This window comes from Nicotiana sylvestris, chromosome 5 (genome assembly GCF_000393655.2).
Source record: "Nicotiana sylvestris chromosome 5, ASM39365v2, whole genome shotgun sequence".
Lineage (NCBI taxonomy): Eukaryota > Viridiplantae > Streptophyta > Magnoliopsida > Solanales > Solanaceae > Nicotiana > Nicotiana sylvestris.
The window spans coordinates 100124555-100143384 of NC_091061.1; positions in this window are offsets into that span (position 1 = coordinate 100124555).

An 18830-nucleotide genomic window follows, 5' to 3' on the forward strand; every position below is an offset into this window, starting at 1 on the left:
GCCACAGAGATTCACAGCTTTCTTAGTTTGACATGCTATTATCGCCGGTTTGTTCAGGGATTCTCATCTATCGCATCGCCCTTGCCCAAGTTGACTCAGAAGGGTGCTTTATTTGTATGGTCAGACGAGTGTGAGGAGAGCTTTCAGAAGCTCAAGACAGCTTTGACCACAACTCCAGTGTTGGTTTTTCCATCAGCTTCAAGTTCATATACCGTGTATTGTGATCCTTCGAGAGTTGGGATTGGTTGTGTGTTGATGCAGGAGGGTAGAGTTATTGCTTATGCTTCTCGTCAGTTGAAACCCCATGAGAAGAACTACCCCATTCATGATTTGGAGTTGGCTGCCATAGTTCACACGTTGAAGATTTGAAGGCATTACTTGTATTGTATGTCTTGTGAGGTGTTTACTGATCATCATAGCCTCCAGCACTTGTTCAAACAGAAGGATCTCAATTTTAGGCAACGGAGATGGTTGGAGTTGCTTAAGGATTATGATATCACTATATTGTACCATCCGGGAAAGGCCAATGTGGTGGCCGATGCTTTGAGTCGAAAGGTAGTGAGTATGGGGAGTTTGGCATATATTCTAGTTGGGGAGAGACCCCTTGTGGTTGATGTTCTGACCTTGGCCAATCAGTTTGTGAGATTAGATATTTCGGAGCCCAATCGGGTATTAGCTTGTGTGGTTTCTTAGTCTTCCTTATATGATCGCATCAGAGAGTGCCAGTATGATGATCCTCATAATGATGGGGTCTCGAGGATGCAGGGCTGGATTTGTGTTCCCAATGTGGATGGTCTTCGGGTGTTGATTCTGGAGGAGGCCCGTAGCTCGCGGTATTCCATTTATCCGGGTGCCGCGAAGATGTATCAGGATTTGAGGAAGCACTATTGGTGGAGGAGAATGAAGAAAGATATTGTGGGATTTGTGGCTCAGTGTCTCAATTGTCAGCAGGTGAAATATGAGCATCACAGACCGAGTGGCTTGCTACAGAAGATGGATATTCCCGAGTGGAAGTGGGAGAGGATCACTATGGACTTTGTTGTTGGACTTCCCCGGACTTTGAGGAAGTTTGATGCTATTTGGGTGATTGTGGATCGGCTGACCAAGTCCGCGCACTTCATTCCTGTATGTACTACCTACGCTTTAAAGAGATCTATATCTGAGAGATTGTTCATTTGCATGGTATCCCTATTTCCATCATTTCAGATAGGGGCACCCAGTTTACATCGCAGTTTCGGAGGTCTGTGTAGCGAGAGTTGGTGTACTCAGGTTGAGTTGAGCATAGCTTTTCATCCTCATACGGACGGGCAGTCTGAGCGCACTATTCAAATACTGGAGGACATGTTGCGTGCTTGTGTCATTGATTTTGAAGGGTCATGGGATTAGTTTCTACCGCTCACAGAGTTTGCTTATAACAACAACTACCAGTGGAGTATTCAGATGGCTCCATATGAGGCCTTGTATGGGAGGCGATGTAGATCTCCAGTTGGTTGGTTCGAGCCCGGTGAGGCTAGGCTATTGGGGACTAATTTGGTGCAGGATGCTTTGGAGAAGGTGAAGGTGATTCCGGAGAGGCTTCGTACAACGCAGTCAAGGCAAAAGAGTTATGCTGATAGGAAGGTTCGAGATGTGTCCTACATGGTTGGCAAGAAGGTTCTGTTGAAGGTTTCACCCATGAAGGGTGTCATGAGATTTGGGAAGAAAGGGAAATTGAGTCCTCGATTCATTGGGCATTTTGAGGTGCTTCGGAGGATTGGGGAGGTGTCTTATGAGCTTGCTTTGCCACCCAGCTTGTCGAGTGTGCATCCGGTATTTCATGTTTCTATGCTCCGAAAGTATATTGGGGACCCGCCTTATGTTCTAGATTTCAGCTCGGTTCAGTTGGATGATGATTTGACCTATGATGTGGAGCCAGTAGCTATCTTGGGTCGATAGGTATCAAAGTTGAGGTCGAAGTACATAGCTTCAGTGAAAGTGCAATGGAGAGGTCGCCCTGTGGAGGAGGCTACCTTGGAGACCAAGCGGGAGATGCGGTGCAAATATCCTCACCTGCTTGAAGCTTTAAGTACATTCTTGATTCGTTCGCAGACGAACGTTTGTTTAAGTTGGGGAGGATGTGACGACCCGGCCAGTCATCTCATAAGATACCGCTCCATTCTCCCTATTTCTGCTTCTTTATGCTTTGTTTATCCGCGTTTTGTGGTATCGGATTGGTTGGATCAAGTTCGGAAAGGAATTGGCAAGGTTTGAGACACTTAGTCTCTTTAGATTGAGTTTAAGTTGGAAAAGTCAACTGGATGTTGACTTATGTGTTCTAGGGCTCGGATGTGAGTTCCGATGGTTTAGTTAGCTTCGGGAGGTGATTTGTGGCTTAGGAGCGTGATCGGAATGAATTTTTGAGGTTCGTAGTAGATTTAGGCTTGAATTGGCGAAGTTGATATTTTGGCGATTTCCGGTTGATAGGCGAGATTTTGATATAGGGGTCCAAATGGAATTCCGAGAGTTACAGTAGTTCCATTGGGTCATTTCGGATGTGTGTGCAAAATTTCAGGTTATTCGGACGTGGTTTGTTTGGGATTTTGATCGAAAGCGTAATTTGGAAGATTTTAGAAAGTGTCTTGAATCCGATGTGTTTTGGGTGATTTAACGTTGTTTGAGATGTTTTAGTGATTGGAACAAGGTTGAATAAGGTATTAGGATATGTTTGTGCTTTTGGTTGAGGTCTCGGGGGCCTCGGGGTGATTTCGGATGGTTAACGGGAAGTTTGGATTGTTGTTGCAGCTGCTGAATTGCTGCTTCTGGTATTTTCGCATCAGCAGATTGGGGACCGCAGGTGTGGCCCCACACGTGCGGAAGAGGAGCCGCAAAAGCAGATTTTGGAAGAATGTCAGGAACCGCAGAAGCGGTTAGGATGGGCGCATCTGCGGAGTTGCAGATTCGATTTTGGATTGGTTAGTGATTTCTGTAGAAGCGGAGGAATGGCCTCAAATGCGGTACCGCAGATGTGGTTGTAGACATGTGATTTTTGACCCTCCCCAAGATTTTTTATATTTTAGCATATTAATATTTAATTTAGGTTTAATATAGCTATTTCAACTAATTTTTACTTTGTTACTTTATTTTATTACAAGAAAATAAAAATTACAAAAAAATAATTTCATTAATGATTTGTAGTCATTTTTAATCTTGAAAAATACCAAAAAAAAATAGTTTATTTTAATGGTCAGTCTTATTTTAATAGTTATTTTACATAAGTAGGACTAATTAATAAATGAGATCGTTTTAATCTCGTTCGCAGGGAAAGAATAAAACTTGGGCTCGAGCAACCCATTTTTAGGCCTAATTTTGGACCTAGTCCATAATTCCCAGGCCCATAGGCCCATACCCCTAACCTAATCCCTACCCCTATATAATAGTACCTAATCCCTAAATTAAAAAAAAAGGACGACACAAAAGAAAAGCAGAGCCGCAATAGACTTACGAGAACCCCCTATTCTAGATCTTCTTCAATGAAAGGAGACAAGACCCCCCACCAAGCGGATTCGATTTTCTTCTGCAGCCAAAACTATAGAACTCCCCAGGGCTGCATCATCTTTCTCTCATAAAAAAAATCAAAGACCTTCAAGTTCTCTCTCGTTTAGATTCCTTTTCAGAATATGGAGTATGACTGAGTTCGGGTTGAGGCGTTCAGATTAGCCTGAAGTTTCCGGTGTCGTCGTGTTCTAGTTTGCAATTCCTTGGTTTTCTCGTTTGAATTTTAAAGCCGGAGCTTGTATTTGTCGATTTGTCACATAGTGAAAAGCTGCGATCTCAGGTTAGGATTTTTCTTAGTATGCATTTGAAGCTATATTATCGGAAGGATCAAAGATTTAAACTGAAAAGCTTTCTTCAATTTCCCTAAATCGTCCTGTACATATTACTAAAGAGGTCATTCGTCTGCTTAAAGACTTATGCCACTGTTTGCATCTAATTTGATAGTCAAATATTTTGAGACATATTTTCATGGTTTGAGTTAAATTTGATGCTAACCCTTCATGGTCTTGAAACAATAATAACTTTGACATAAGTGTGGAATAATTGTGAGAGGGCTTCATAAAAGTTCTGTTTGTCGGAGGAAAATTTGAGTTCGATTAAGTATAAGATGTTCTACTTTTGACATCCTTTTATTTGTAATTAGACTCCATGTTTTTTCGTGATTTCTTAAGATTACATTTGTTCATATACTGTTGTTGAATAACATAACAAGTTTTATATATAGTTTTTGATTGATCCTTCAAGGTTACACTTTACTTTGTTTAGATTTGTTAGTACTAGTTATCTGATAGGAATTTGAAATGAACCTTTGTCTGTTGATATAAGTCCGGTGTTGAACCATTAGTTTATTGGGCTACAAGGAACAATCATGTTTCAGAAAGGAAAGTTAGGCTTTATTTGATGTTTAGGTGGGGCTTTACAATAGATTTGGGACAAGTGAGATAAGTTATGCCAGAAACCCAAAAGAAAACAAGGACGTCCATTTTCATCCATATGCTGGCCCAATTTCGCTCAAATACATGTAGCTAGCCCACCATTCCTTAACTAATTAATCTATTTCATGCTCCTCTATAATGACTTCCATAAATCATGACCTTGCTACAACCTCAAAGATTAGGAAAATAATTAAATGCGCTAGTTGCTTTTGGCACGATTAATAAATTATCATGGCCATGGATATGGTTCCCGTGACATGGTCATGATACGTAAATCTAAATTCGGGTGTGCATTTCATGTGACCTGACATAATTTCGAATAACAGTAAAAATAAACATGTTGCAAACTCCGGGTGTACATTTCATGTGACCCGTTTCTAATTTCCAACAAGGTTAAATAGAACGTATCGTGAACCGCGGGTGCATTTCATATAGCGTGGCTTACGATGTGTTTTAAATAACCTTAAATTTTCCTGAAATATTAAAAGCAATTTTAAAGTTAAAATTGCACCATCGGCTAAAACATGTACTAAAATCAAGTAAATAGTCCAATTATAACAGTTGATCGACCGTGCTAGAACCACGGAACTCGAGAATGCCTAATACCTTCTCCCGGGTTAACATAATTCCTTACCTGGATTTCTGTGTTCGCGGACTATAATACAGAGTCATTCTTTTCCTCTATTCGGGTTTGAACCGGTGGCTTGGGACATCATAAATTATCCCAAGTGGCGACTCTGAATTTTACATAAAAATAATTCAGTTTCGATTGTCACTTTAAGTTGAAAAAAACTCCCCCTTATATCCCTTCCCGGGTGTAGGAAAAAAGAAGGTGTGATTGCTCTGGCGACTTCGCTGGGGATAAGAACCCAAAACTTCTGGTTCAGGGTTCAAGAATTCGAGCTTAGAATAATTGTTATAGTTGGCTTTATTTATTATCTTATTTTATTGCATGTTTGAGCCTAATGTGCTAAATGCCGCTTTTTACCGCTTTGATATTATTTGAATTGTATATAAACTGTTAAGAAACCCTTCTCTTCTCATCTTCGGGGATGTGCACGCTGGCGTGACTCCTCCTTCTGTTAGTGTCATACCTTGAAATAAGAAAGAGGCTCGGACAAGTTACAAAGCCGGATGGCCTTTTGGTTCCCGATATGTAGGTCCCTCCTCGGCTCGAGTTGTCCGCTCGGGTACACAAGCATAGAACAATATACCTAGGTTTTTAGCTTAGAATAACTTAGCCTCATGCCGGATCCCTAGTAGGAACGTTTGTTTATATCATGTGTATTTGACTTTGGGGACTCAACATAGGGGTTGGGTCTGTCTAGGACAGGTGCACCCAAATTAAAAGACCATCCTGATACATCTTACATGCTACTTGCGTATCTGTCTATTTCGGCTTGCATGCTGACTGGCTTCTAGAATAGGGAAATAAAATGAAAAATAAAATGAAATCGAAAAAAAAAGAGAAAATAAAAGAGAGTAAGAGGTAGGTATTTGAATTACTCTGAAATTCTGTTGAAATTTTGAGAAAAAAAAAATAAAAGTCATTTCAAAATAAGTCATATTTTCTTCTGTTCCGTCAAAACTTGGCGAACTACACGGGTCTTATTCTCACCGGATGTGAGATACGTAGGCAAACTTCATCGGTTCCGGCCCATAATTTTCAAAAAATCCAAAAATACCTTTACTTCCTCTCTAGAAAAGTCTTTTTTTTGAGACCCCAATTTTCAAAAAATCCAAAAATATTTTCCATTACTTGCTTCTTTAGAAAGCTTTTCTTTTAGACCCTAATTGTTTTTTTTTAAAAAAAATATACATAAATATTTTCTTTTAATTTCTTCCAAAAATCCAAAAATATTTTCATTCTTCTTCCAAAATTAAAAAGAATATTCAAAATTCAAAAATATTTTCTTTTTTTAGAAGCATTTGTTTCATAAATTCAAAATAAAATTCTAAAAATATTTTCTTTCTTCTATAGAAGATTTTCTTTCGAAATTCCAGAAAAAAAAATTCAAAAATAAATCTTTCTTCTTTGGAAGTCTTTCTTAGCAAAAATGCTAAAGAAAAATCAAAATCTAAAAATATTCCCTTTCTTCTTTATAAGTCTTTCTTTCGAAAAAATAAAATTAAAAATTCAAAAAAGGTTAGTTTATTTACTTTATTCATGATCTTCCCGAACTACGCAAGATCTGATTCATGTTCCCACATGATACGTAGGCAACCCACATCAGGTTCGATCACCATTAAAAAGAAATGAAAAAATGAAAAAATATTGATAATAATAAGGACCGACTGAGTCCATTCTAACATATTTTGTTTTGAATTGTGAAGAATGTTGAGGTGATCAATTTGTGGTAAGCTGGAAACACAAGATCCATGGAAAAATGATAACTGACATCGAAGCTGTTACAAGTGCTCAAGAGACTCAGGGTCATAGGGTTCAACAAGAGTCTACTGTGTTTGAGAAAAATAGAATACTGAAACAGCAAATGACCGAAATGTGTCAAGCATGGGCCAGTGGTCAAGGACAGCCTCGTCATGAGTCTCAATTTGCTACACAGCAAGAGCAGTACCACTCTCCTGAGTACCACTTGTACTCATTTGATATTCCTGCAAACATTGAGAAGCCTTCCCGAAAGATGATACAGGAAGAAATGACCCAAAGAGTTAAAAGCTTAGAACAACGGTTGAAAAACATGCAGGGGTTGGCAGGTCAAAAGAGTGTTGCATTCAAAGATCTATGTATGTTCCCCGATGTCCACTTGCCGCCTGGTTTCAAGACTCCCAAATTTGAAAAGTATGATGGACATGGAGATCCCATAGCCCACCTGAAAAGGTATTGCAATCAACTGAGAGGTGCGGGAGGAAATGAAGAATTGTTGATGGCTTATTTTGGGGAAAGCCTTACGGGAGTAGCCTTCGAATGGTTTATGGATCAAGACACATCTTGCTGGTATGTATGGGATGACATGACACAAGCCTCTGTCAAACAGTTCCAATACAACATTGACATTGCCCCAGACTGCAATTCCCTTTCAAACTTGAAGAAGAAACCAATTGAAAGTTTCATGGACTATGCCATTAAATGGAGAGAGCAAGCGGCCAGAGTTAAGCCACCCATGGATGAGCATGAGTTAATCACTGTCTTCCTTCAGGATCAAGAGCCAGATTATTTTTAAAACATGATGCCCGCAGTGGGTAAATCCTTCTCGGAATCAATCAAAATGGGGGAAATGATTGAGAATGGTCTTAAGACAAGCAAAATTATAAGTCAAGCAATTCTCAAAGCCGCAACTCAGGCTGTCCCGATTGAATCCGATAATTTTAGTGACACGAAGAGAAGCACAAAGAAATCAGGATGACATTAGGGTCGAGAAGAGGTCCTAGGAGAGCATCTCGAAGATATGAGCAACCTCATCAGGTTTCCCATGATTCCCCTGAATACTATTATCCACTTCAGAACCCTCAATACTCCATTGCTGCACCTCAGTATGTTGCCCGGCCACCAAGACACCCCAGAAGGCGAGCACCAGCACCGCAAAATCTCCACCAGCCTCTACAAAATTTCAAATGCCCTATAACCCACATCCAAGCCAGGGGTATAGAAGGGAACAAAGGCTGAAAGATAACATTACACCAATAAGAGAGTCCTATGCAAGCTTGTTTGAGAAATTAAAGCAGCATGACATGATTGCACATATTCCTCCAAATAATGTGGACCCCCGTGCAAGAAACTTTGACCTTTATAAAAGGTGTGAATATCATTCCAATGCCCAGGGGAACAATGTTGAAAGCTATCAGGATTTGAAAAGAGAAATAGAAAGGATGATCCAGGAAAACCTGATTGTGATTCAAGATAGTGACACCCAGAATATCGCGCAAAATCCTTTACCTGCATATCATGATGCACACTTTGTGGGGATGATTCCTGGTGACATGGAGTATGATAATCCTCTCAGGAACTTGCTAACTGAAGTTAATGATGTTGAAATTGGAGAAGGCTCTGATGATTCTGATGAGCAAATTTGTGGCTAAATGTCAAACCTAGCAATTGAAAAGTCATTCCCTCCTCACTAGGAAGGAATCTTGGTAGCTTGTTTTGATATTTTTTCTATTATCTGGGTTATTTCAGGGTTGTGATCTAGATTTTATTTGTTTTATTGAGTCAAACTCTTCTATCCCTCCATTTTGTTTGTGTGAGTCTTGTCTGTCTGTTCTATTGCTATTTTTATTATTCGGGTTATTTTAGGGTTGTAACTCGTATTTTGGGTTGCTTGTTTAGTTGTAAAACCCTTTCATCCGTTACTCAATAAAATACAGTTTGTCCTTTTGTGTCTTTCTATTCCTAGTTCTTTTGTCGCTAGTTCTAATGACATGACATGTATGCGAAAAATTTGGCCAGATCTTAGGAACTGATTTAATGTGGAATTGGATAACTATAAAAAATACATTTGAGGATGAATAAAGAGTTGGATTACTTTGGAACTAAGGTCGAGTAAAATTCACCTTCAAATCATTGTGAAGATCGGGCTTGAGGATGTCTAATCAAAGTTTGTTGAAATGTTTGTCACTAAGGGATGAAAAAATGTCTTGTGACCACGGCACATCAAGAAGATAGACATGTTCGTCAATGCTATGATTGCGAAAAGATACCATCCTTGACGTTCTCGAGGTTGGGAGGCCCTTTTTCTGCTACCCAAACACTTTATATCCTTCGCTACCCCTTTTGAGCCTGTGTTATTTTTTTGACTACCCTCTTTTGGAATCAAGTTTAGAGTAAAAAAACGAAAAAGAAAAAAAAATTCATGTCCCAAGAGTACAAACTGGGGCAATTCTTAGAAAGTTAAAAAAAAAGGAAGAAAGGATTTGTCAAAGGTCCATGCCATAAAAATAAGAGTTGGGGCAACTTGTTTTGAAAACAAAAGAAAAAGAAAGAAAAAAATGAAAAGAAAAGAAAAGAAAAAAACAACAGAAAGAAAAATGAAAAAAATTAGTTAGGTCAGACGTTTGAACTACGTTCGACCTGATTCCTTAAAAAAAGGATACTTAGGCAGCCTCATGGTTCGGTCCAACCAAATAAGAATTTAAAAGAAAAAAAAATCAAAAAAAATCCCCAATAGCTGAAACTGGAGCAATGATTTTATTTCAATTTTAAAAGAGTCGATTCCAAAAGTTGTAAGTATACAATCCCGTCATCTTTAGTCTGTTTTGAGCCTTATGTGGCCTTTCGTCCAAGCCTATCCAAAAACCTTCCAAATAAAGACCTCCTAATATGTTTTCAAGAATGCCAAGAGAATCATGCAATGAGCAACAGTTGTCACACGACATACAATACTGTCAAGTTACTCACAAAAAGTAAGAAAAAGAAAAAGAAAAATGAGAGAGTCTTACTAGTGAAAACCCTCACGGGCACAGTAAGGCGACGGTAAGTAGAGATGAATAAATGAGAGAGGCTTGATGGTGAAAATTCCTCGGGGCATCATTAGTTGAAAGTGAGTCGTGAAGTTGATGCAAAGTATTGGCATGGATAGGCCCGACTTCAAAGATCATAAGAATGGTAAAATGGAAGATTGGATTAGTTTGGTAGATCAGGCCGTTGAGTCCAAAATGCATGTCATGATCATTAAGGCTAGTTATTGAAAAAAAGAAAACAATTCCTCCTTCTGTCCTTCCGATAGGGGCATTTATTGTTAATACTTGTTTTTTTGCACCATTGTGTCCTCTACTCAGAGTCAGTCCTTGTCAAAACAAGCAAGAAAAGATTTCAAAACTGCTACCAGCTTTTCAGTTGCACAAAGTGAATTTGGCCAGCACACTCAGTTGTTACTATCAACATGCCTTGAGGATTCATGCAAAGGCTCCCCCTAAAGATTCTTGTCAGCCTACTTGGCGCAAGCAAAAATAACTGGTGATTCTCTCTAACAACAAATTGCTCAAAAGCAAGAAGTCATTCAAGATATCGGAAAAGGTCACCTAAGCAAAGATATCCAATTTGGATAAGGCTGTTTGAGCTGCAAATACAAATGGTACTGGTGTGAAACAATCAGAGTTGGTGCAAAATAAAAGTCTTTTGAGACCGACTCAAGTTGATTGAGCAGAAGCCAAGTTGCCCAAGACTCAAGGCCACAAACTGACACAATTTTCAAAACTGACCAATTTTTCTTTGTGCGAAACAGGAACAAAGTAGTGCAAGGAAAGTGGTTCAAAAAAAAAGGAGAAAAAGAAAAGAAAAAAACAAAAAAAGAGAAGGAAAAGAAAAGAAAAGAAAAGAAGAGACTACAAAGGGAAGTTTCTCAAATCTTTGCCTTTGTTTGTCTTGCTATTGTGCATAAAATCTTGCCATTGATATTTACATTTTTCCTCCTAGGATAAAAAGTCCTAGTCTGATGAATTTTCTCCTAGGATAAATGTCTTAGTCTGATGAATCTTTCTCCTAAGATAAGAAAACCAAGTCTCATAAATCTTTCTTCTTGGATAAATGTCTTAGTCTGATGAACCTTTCTCCTAAGATAGAAAACCTAGTATGATGAACTTTCTCCTAGGATAAACATCTTAGTCTGATGAATCTTTCTCCTAAGATACAAAAATAAATGTCTTTGTCTAATGAACCTTTCTCCTAAGATATAAAACCTAGTCTGATGAACTTTCTCCTAGGATAAACATCTTAGTCTGATGAATTTTTCTCCTAAGATACAAAAAATAAATATCTTAGTCTGATGAACCTTTCTCCTAAGATAGAAAACCTAGTCTGATGAACTTTCTCCTAGGATAAAAATCTTAGTCTGATGAATCTTTCTCCTAAGACACCAAAAAAAGAGACCTAGTCTGATGAATTTTCTCCTAGGATCAAAATCTTAGTCTGATTAATCTTTCTCTTAAGATAGAAGACCTAGTCTAATGAACTTTCTCCTAGGATAGAAATCTTAGTCCGATGAACTTTTCTCCTAAGATACCAAAAAAGAAGTAGAAAAGAGACCTAGTATGATGAACTTTCTCCTAGGATCAAAATCTTAGTCTGATGAATCTTTCTCCTAAGATAGAAAATCTAGTCCAATAAATTTTCTCCTAGGATAATAATTTTAAAAAAAAAAGGAAGTCTGAATTTGAAAAAAAAGGGGAGTCATTTTTTTAGTTTTCTTAAGATTATCGATGTTTAGTTTTCTTGAAATCAGGGGGCCCCGCCTGGAGAATAGAGTCAGTTTTTACTTTAGTCAAGCTTAGTTTATAGTTTTCCGCAAGCTCAATCATTTTTAGGAGATGCACATCCTAGTCAACTCATTAATTTTACTCTCATCATAGCATCCTTCATCAGCAACGCAGGTGATTTATTGTTTTGTTAACACTCACAGATGTTCCCAATATCAAACTGGGGCAGGAAAATTTCTTTTGTTTTATTTGTTTTGTTGTAATTAGGCACCCACCTGGAGAACAAGGGAAGACAACTTAAGTTTCAAGGGAAAGCAGTTTTAAAAGAAGACAACTCAAGTTTCAAGGGAAAGCAGTTTCGAAGGAAGACAACTCAAGTTTCAAGGGAAAGCAGTTTCGAAGGAAGACAACTCAAGTTTCAAGGGAAAGCAGTTTTGAAGGAAGATAGTTCAAGTTTCAAAGGGAAAATGGTTTAAGGTGCAAGGGAAAACAGTGTCAAGTAACAAGAGAAGACGGTTCAAGTTCAGCAATCAGGCGCCCACCTGAAAAAAAGGGAATTCAATTCAGAATGAAATTCAGGTCAGCAACAAAAGAAGCTCGCGTCAAGAATGCGAGTCAGCAGTCCAAGATGATCAACAGAAGTTAGTCACAATCCAGAATAAAAACAAAAAAAAACAAAAAGAAAGACAAGAAGTGAATCCAAATGCAGAAGTTAATGAAAGTTGTGAGCTGCTCAAGACAAGGCTGAGGTCACAAGATCTGCATGTCCCGTCTTGGTTTGAAAAGTTGAAGAAGATTGAACCAACACCTGCGGCTAACAAGCATCAAGATTCAGATCAGGGTCTACATGAAGAACCAACCAAGACTCAAGATCAAGCTTTAGAAGACTCATAGATATGAATCTTATAACTCGTACCTGATAGGCTTAGTTAGTCTTTTTTATTTTTGATTTTGATGTAATAACGGGATCGCGGACCAGAACCTTAGTGGAACGACACCTCGACCGGCTCTCCACCTCGGTACTCCATCACCTCATTTACTTCTGAACTACACGTGGCCTGATTCCTTTATAGCCAAGGATATGTAGGCAGCTCAAATACTAGGGCTCGGTCACATTCCCCTTTTCTCTTAACTTTGGTCTCCTTAAATAAGGGTCGGGTCAAAAACCTGTCTAGTCATTCTTTGTCTGAAAACTCTTCGCGTTTCCAGTCAAAGAGGGGCAACTGTAGACATGTGATTTTTGACCATCCCCAAGATTTTTTATATTTTAGCATATTAATATTTACTTTAGGCCTAATATAGTTATTTCAACTAATTTTTACTTTGTTACTTTATTTTATTACAAGAAAATAAAAATTACAAAAAAAATAGTTTCATTAATGTCTTATAGTCATTTTTAATCTTGAAAAATACCAAAAAAAAATAGTTTATTTTAATGGTCAGTCTTATTTTAATAGTTATTTTACTTAAGTAGGACTAATTAATAAATGAGATCATTTTAATCTCATTGGCAGGGAAAGAATAAAACTTGGGCTCGAGCAACCCATTTTTAGGCCTAATTTTGGACCTAGCCCATAATTCTCAGGCCCATAATTCCTAGGCCCATACCTCTAACCTAATCCCTACCCCTATATAATAGTACCTAATTCCTAAATTAGAAAAGGGAGGACACAAAATAAAAGCAGAGCCGCAATAGACATACGAGAACCCCCTATTCTGGATCTTCTTCAACAAAAGGAGGCAAGACCCCCCATCCAGCGGATTCGATTTTCTTCTGCAGCCAAAACTATAGAACTCCCCAGGGATGCATCATCTTCCTCTTATCAAAAAAGTAAAATCAAAGACCTTCAAGTTCTCTCTGGTTTAGATTCCGTTTCATAATATGGAGTATGACTGAGTTCGGGTTGAGGCGTTCAGATTAGCCTGAAGTTTCCGGTGTCGTCGTGTTCTAGTTCGCAATTCATTGGTTTTCTCGTTTGGATTTTAAAGCCGGAGCTTGTATTTGTCGATTTGTCGCATAGTAAAAAGCTGCGATCTTAGCTTAGGATTTTGCTTAGTATGCATTTGAAGCTATATTATCGGAAGGATCAAAGATTTAAACTGAAAAGCTTTCTTCAATTTTCCTAAATCGTTAGGTACATATTATTAAAAGAAAGAGGTCATTTGTCTGCTTAAAGACTTATGCCACTGTTTGCATCTAGTTTGATAGTCAAATATTTTGAGACATATTTTCATGGTTTGAGTTAAATGTGATGCTAACCCTTCATGGTCTTGAAACAATAATAACTTTGACATACGTGTGGAATAATTGTGAGAGGGCTTCATAAAAGTTCTGTTTGTTGTGGTAAAATTTGAGCTCGATTAAGTATAAGATGCTCTGCTTTTGACATCCTTTTATTTGTAATTAGACTCCATATTTTTTTGTGATTTCTTAAGATTACATTTGTTCATCTAATATTGTTGAATAATATAACAAGTTTTATCTATAGTTTTTGATTGATCCTTCAAGGTTACACTTTACTTTGTTTAGATTTGTTAGTACTAGTTATCAGATAGGAATTTAAAATGAACCTTTGTCTGTTGAGATAAGTCCGGTGTTGAACCATTAGTTTATTGGGCTACAAGGAACAATCATGTTTCATAAAGGAAAGTTAGGCTTTATTTGATGTTTAGGTGGGGCTTTACAATAGATTTGGGCCAAGTGAGATAAGTTATGCCAGAAACCCAAAAGAAAACAAGGACGTCCATTTTCATCCATATGCTGACCCAATTTTGCTCAAATACATGTAACTAGCCCACCATTCCATAACTAACTAATCTATTTTATGCTCCTCTATAATGACTTCCATAAATCATGACCTTGCTAAAACGTCAAAGATTAGGAAAATAATTAAATGCGCTAATTGCTTTAGGCACGATTAATAAGTTAACGTGGCCATGTGTATGGTTCCCGTGACATAGTCATGATACGTAAATCTAAATTCGTGTGTGCATTTCATGTGACCTGATATAATTTTGAATAACAGTAAAAATAAACATGTTGCAAACTCCAGCTGTACATTTCATGTGACCCGTTTCTAATTTCCAACAAGGTTAAATAGAATGTGCCGTGAACCGCGGGTGCATTTCATGTAGCGTTGCTTACGATGTGTTTTAAATAACCTTAAATATTTCTGAAATATTAAAAGCAGTTTAAAGTTAATACTACATCATAGGCTAAAACATGTACTAAAATCAATAAATAGGCCAATTATAACAGTTGAGCGACCGTGCTAGAACCACAGAACTCAGGAATGCCTAATACCTTCTCCCGGGTTAACAGAATTCCTTACCTGGATTTTTGTGTTCGCAGACTGTAATATAGAGTCAATCTTTTCCTCGATTCGGGATTTGAATCGGTGACTTGGGACACCATCAATTATCCCAAGTGGCGACTCTGAATTTTACATAAAAATAATCCCGTTTCGATTGTCACTTTAAGTTGGAAAAAACTCCCCCCTTATGCCCTTTTCGGGATGTAGGAAAAAAAGGAGGTGTGACAGCGGTTGAAGGACCGCAGATGCGGAAAGGCCTGGGCAGAACATATAAGTTATTTCATTTGCGATTTTGAGCAATTTCACCATTTCTACTTTGGCTTAGGAGCTTTTTGGGCGATTTGAAAGAGGGATTTCAAGGGGACTTCATTGAGGTAAGAGATTTGGACTTAAAACTCATTCCTATGCTATTATCTCATGGATTAAAGCTAGAAATTATGGAAATCAAAGGTTAAAATTGGGGAAACTAGGGCTTGGAAACTTAGGCCTTTAATTGTGGATTTGAAGGGCAATTTGGGGTCGGATTTGAGAACTTTTGATATGTATGAACTCGTGGGGAGATAAGAAATCTATTGATGTAAAAATTATTGAATTTCGAGATATGGGCCCGGGGGTCAGATTTTGGTAATTTCGGGATTTGTGTCATATATTGATTGTTTTCGCTTGGGCTTCATTCCCTTAGCATATTTTGACATTCTCATTCTGATTTTGGGTAGATTCAATGCGAGTGGAGGTCGATTCGAGCGGCAAAGGCGTCACGAGCTAGAGATTTGACTGTTTCGAGGTGAGTAATGATTGTAAATGTTGTTCTGAGGGTTTGAAACCCCGGATTGCACATCGTAGTGCTATATTGAGGTGAGGCGCACACTTGATGACGAGTGTGGGGTCATGCACTATTAGGGATTGTGCCTTGGTTCATTCCGATTGATGATTTTACCGCGTATTTGATTGAAAACTATTTGCCACCATCATTATTTGGGCTGAATGCCATATTTGGGCCTAGTGCCAACTATTTGAACCCTTAGGGGATATTTATTGATATTTCCTCACTATTTTGACTTTATACTTGAACTTAGTCATGTTATTTTCCACTGTTATCATACTCAACCATTTTTACTCAGTTTTAATACATGAATGATATTTTAAATGATGTTTGGGCTGAGAAATACTGTTTTACTATTGGCTGAGTGGCTTGTGAGGATTTTTGACTGAGTAAGGCCGGGGGCCTATGTTGTGAGGAAACACTGATATTGATTTGAGGCCGAGGGCCTCAGATATGTACGCCACAAGGTGGCTTGATTGATATGAGTCCAAGGGCCTAGTTTTGATGCCACGAGATGGCTTGTTATTGCGCTTGGGCTGTAAGGGGCCCCTCCAGGAGTCTGCACACCCCCAATGACTGCAGGTACCTATTGTGATGTAAGATTGAGCCTGAGGGGCTGGTATTGTTCTATGTGATTGCCCGAGGGCTGGTACTGTTCTGAGATGTTGCCCGAGGGGTGGATTTGTTGATACCGTGCCCGAGGGGCGAGCCTTTATGTGTTTACTTTTCATAATTGACTGTCAATTACCTACTTAATCATTGAAAAAGGCTTTTCATGAAGTTAAATTTTGAGTTAAAGGATTTTACCTATCTTTCACTGTTTTACTGTTTTGAAATGGTTTTACTGCTTCATTATAGAATGCTTTGTGCCTTACATGATTTCTTGCTTTCAGTCTTTATTTACATTTGTTACTCACTGAGTTGTAGTACTCACTTTACTCCCTGCACCCTATGTGCAGATTCAGGCGTAGCTAGTCCCGCTCTCGAGTGCTGATCATCTCTAGCTTCTGGCGGGCATTCGGAGTTCACGAGGTAGCTGCTTGGCATGCGCATCCCCGTGTCTCTACTCCTTTATCAGTTCTATCTTTCTTTTCAGACAGTTGTACCAGTTTATAGACTTAGTGGATTGTATTATGACTTATAGATGCTCATGACAAGTGACAACCCAGTTAGGGCTGTGTATGGATGTTCTTCCACGTAATTATGCTATCATATGTTATTTCGGATTTATTTTATCATGTTTTGACTATTATTAATGTTTAACTTTTAAAAAAAATTGAAAAATGGGAAGTGTCGGCTGGCCTTGTCTTCACGATAGGCGCCATCACGACCGGGTCCAGGTTTAGGGTCGTGAAATATCCCATCATTTCTTGACTCCTCTATCTTTCCCCTCTGGGATTTGTAAGAATATTACACGTAAAACTGCGATGTGTCAAAGGAATTTACATACAAATTAAAGGGGCAAAGTATGTATTAGGCCAAAATGATTGTATGTTCTAATTTGTATTTAAGTCAATAAAATGAGACGAAAATACAAATTAAATATTAGCAACATTTACGAGTTTATGAAAAGGTTTAGCTATATTATTGAGAGTTTTCATTCGTAAAGCTGTGTATAGAGAATGATCATCAATTAATAGGAATTCCATATATGCAATATTTGAAAATATGAATAAATATTATTTGAAGTTTGAGTCAACTAAAATCTTATGAAAGTTTAGCTTTTTTCAAAGCAAACTCTTTTATGCTTTGCTTGAATGTAATGAGCATCTAAAACATTTAAAAGAATTAATTTAAATAGTCACCCACCCAATTATATATTTACTTAATAGATGTATAATATATGTATAATTCAGTTATACATAGAGGAGTTTAACTAGAGGCATTTTGTGAAGACCTGGCCAGTCGTCTCATGAGTTGCCCCTCTGTTTCCCCATTTCTGCTTCTTATTGCTTTATCTATTGGTTCTATATGTGATCGGGTTGGTTGGCTCGGGTTCGGAAAGAATTTGGTAAGGTTTGAGACACTTAGTCTCTTTTGAGGAAGCTTAAGTTGGAAAAGTCAACCAAATGTTGACTTATGTGTTAGTGTCATGACCCAAATCCTTCCGAAAGAGTCGTGATGACACTTAATCTCTAAACTAGGTAAGCCTAACATTTACATAAATAACATTCATATTTACTAATTTCAAATTAAATAACTCTTAATAAATCACAATTCCCAAAATCGGAGGTACAAGTCATAAGCCTTTCCAAGAGTAATTATACAAAATAAATACAACACGGTTCCAGAACGAGTAGGAATCAATGAAACGTAAATACAAATGAAGGTGACTCCGAGGCCTGCGAACGCAGCAACAGGTTACCCTGAGTCTCTACCGCAATGACCCGCACAGCTACTATCGATCAATACCTAGATCTATACACAAAAATGTACAGAAGTGTTAGTATGAGCACACCACGGCAGTGCCCAGTAAGTATCAAGACTAACCTCGGTGCGGTAGTGACGAGGAACAGTCAAGACACCTACTGGTCAAATTAAATGAACAGGATATGATAATAAAATATCGCGATCAAGATTATGAGGTAATATCAACAGCGAAAATAAATCAAAATACAACAGTAAGAACAATAAAGGAGAACGCGGGTAGTAACAAACGATAACCAAGTAAATCAGATAACCAAGTAAATTAGATAACCAAGTAAATCAACACTGACATAACAGGAACAGAGACAAGTAAGAGTGTATTCAATTAAAGAAGGAATTTCCCACTCAATCAATCACATCATGTCTAATACACAATCCCGACCATCTCAATCCTCGAGTTCTCATATCATAATCTTAACTTTCAAATCTTCCGCACACATAGCACCTTGTGCCCCCATCTTTTCCATTTCACTTTTAACAACAGAATCCACATGCTATACAATACATAATGTCCGTACAATGCACTCAATATGTCCAAGAAGTCCCATTTTCCTAATATCAGTAAAATTATAATTCCTAAACTAATTGGGAAAGCCAGCGAGAAAAGGTAAAATTTGTTTCTTTTGAAATTATTTGAGTAAATAAAGT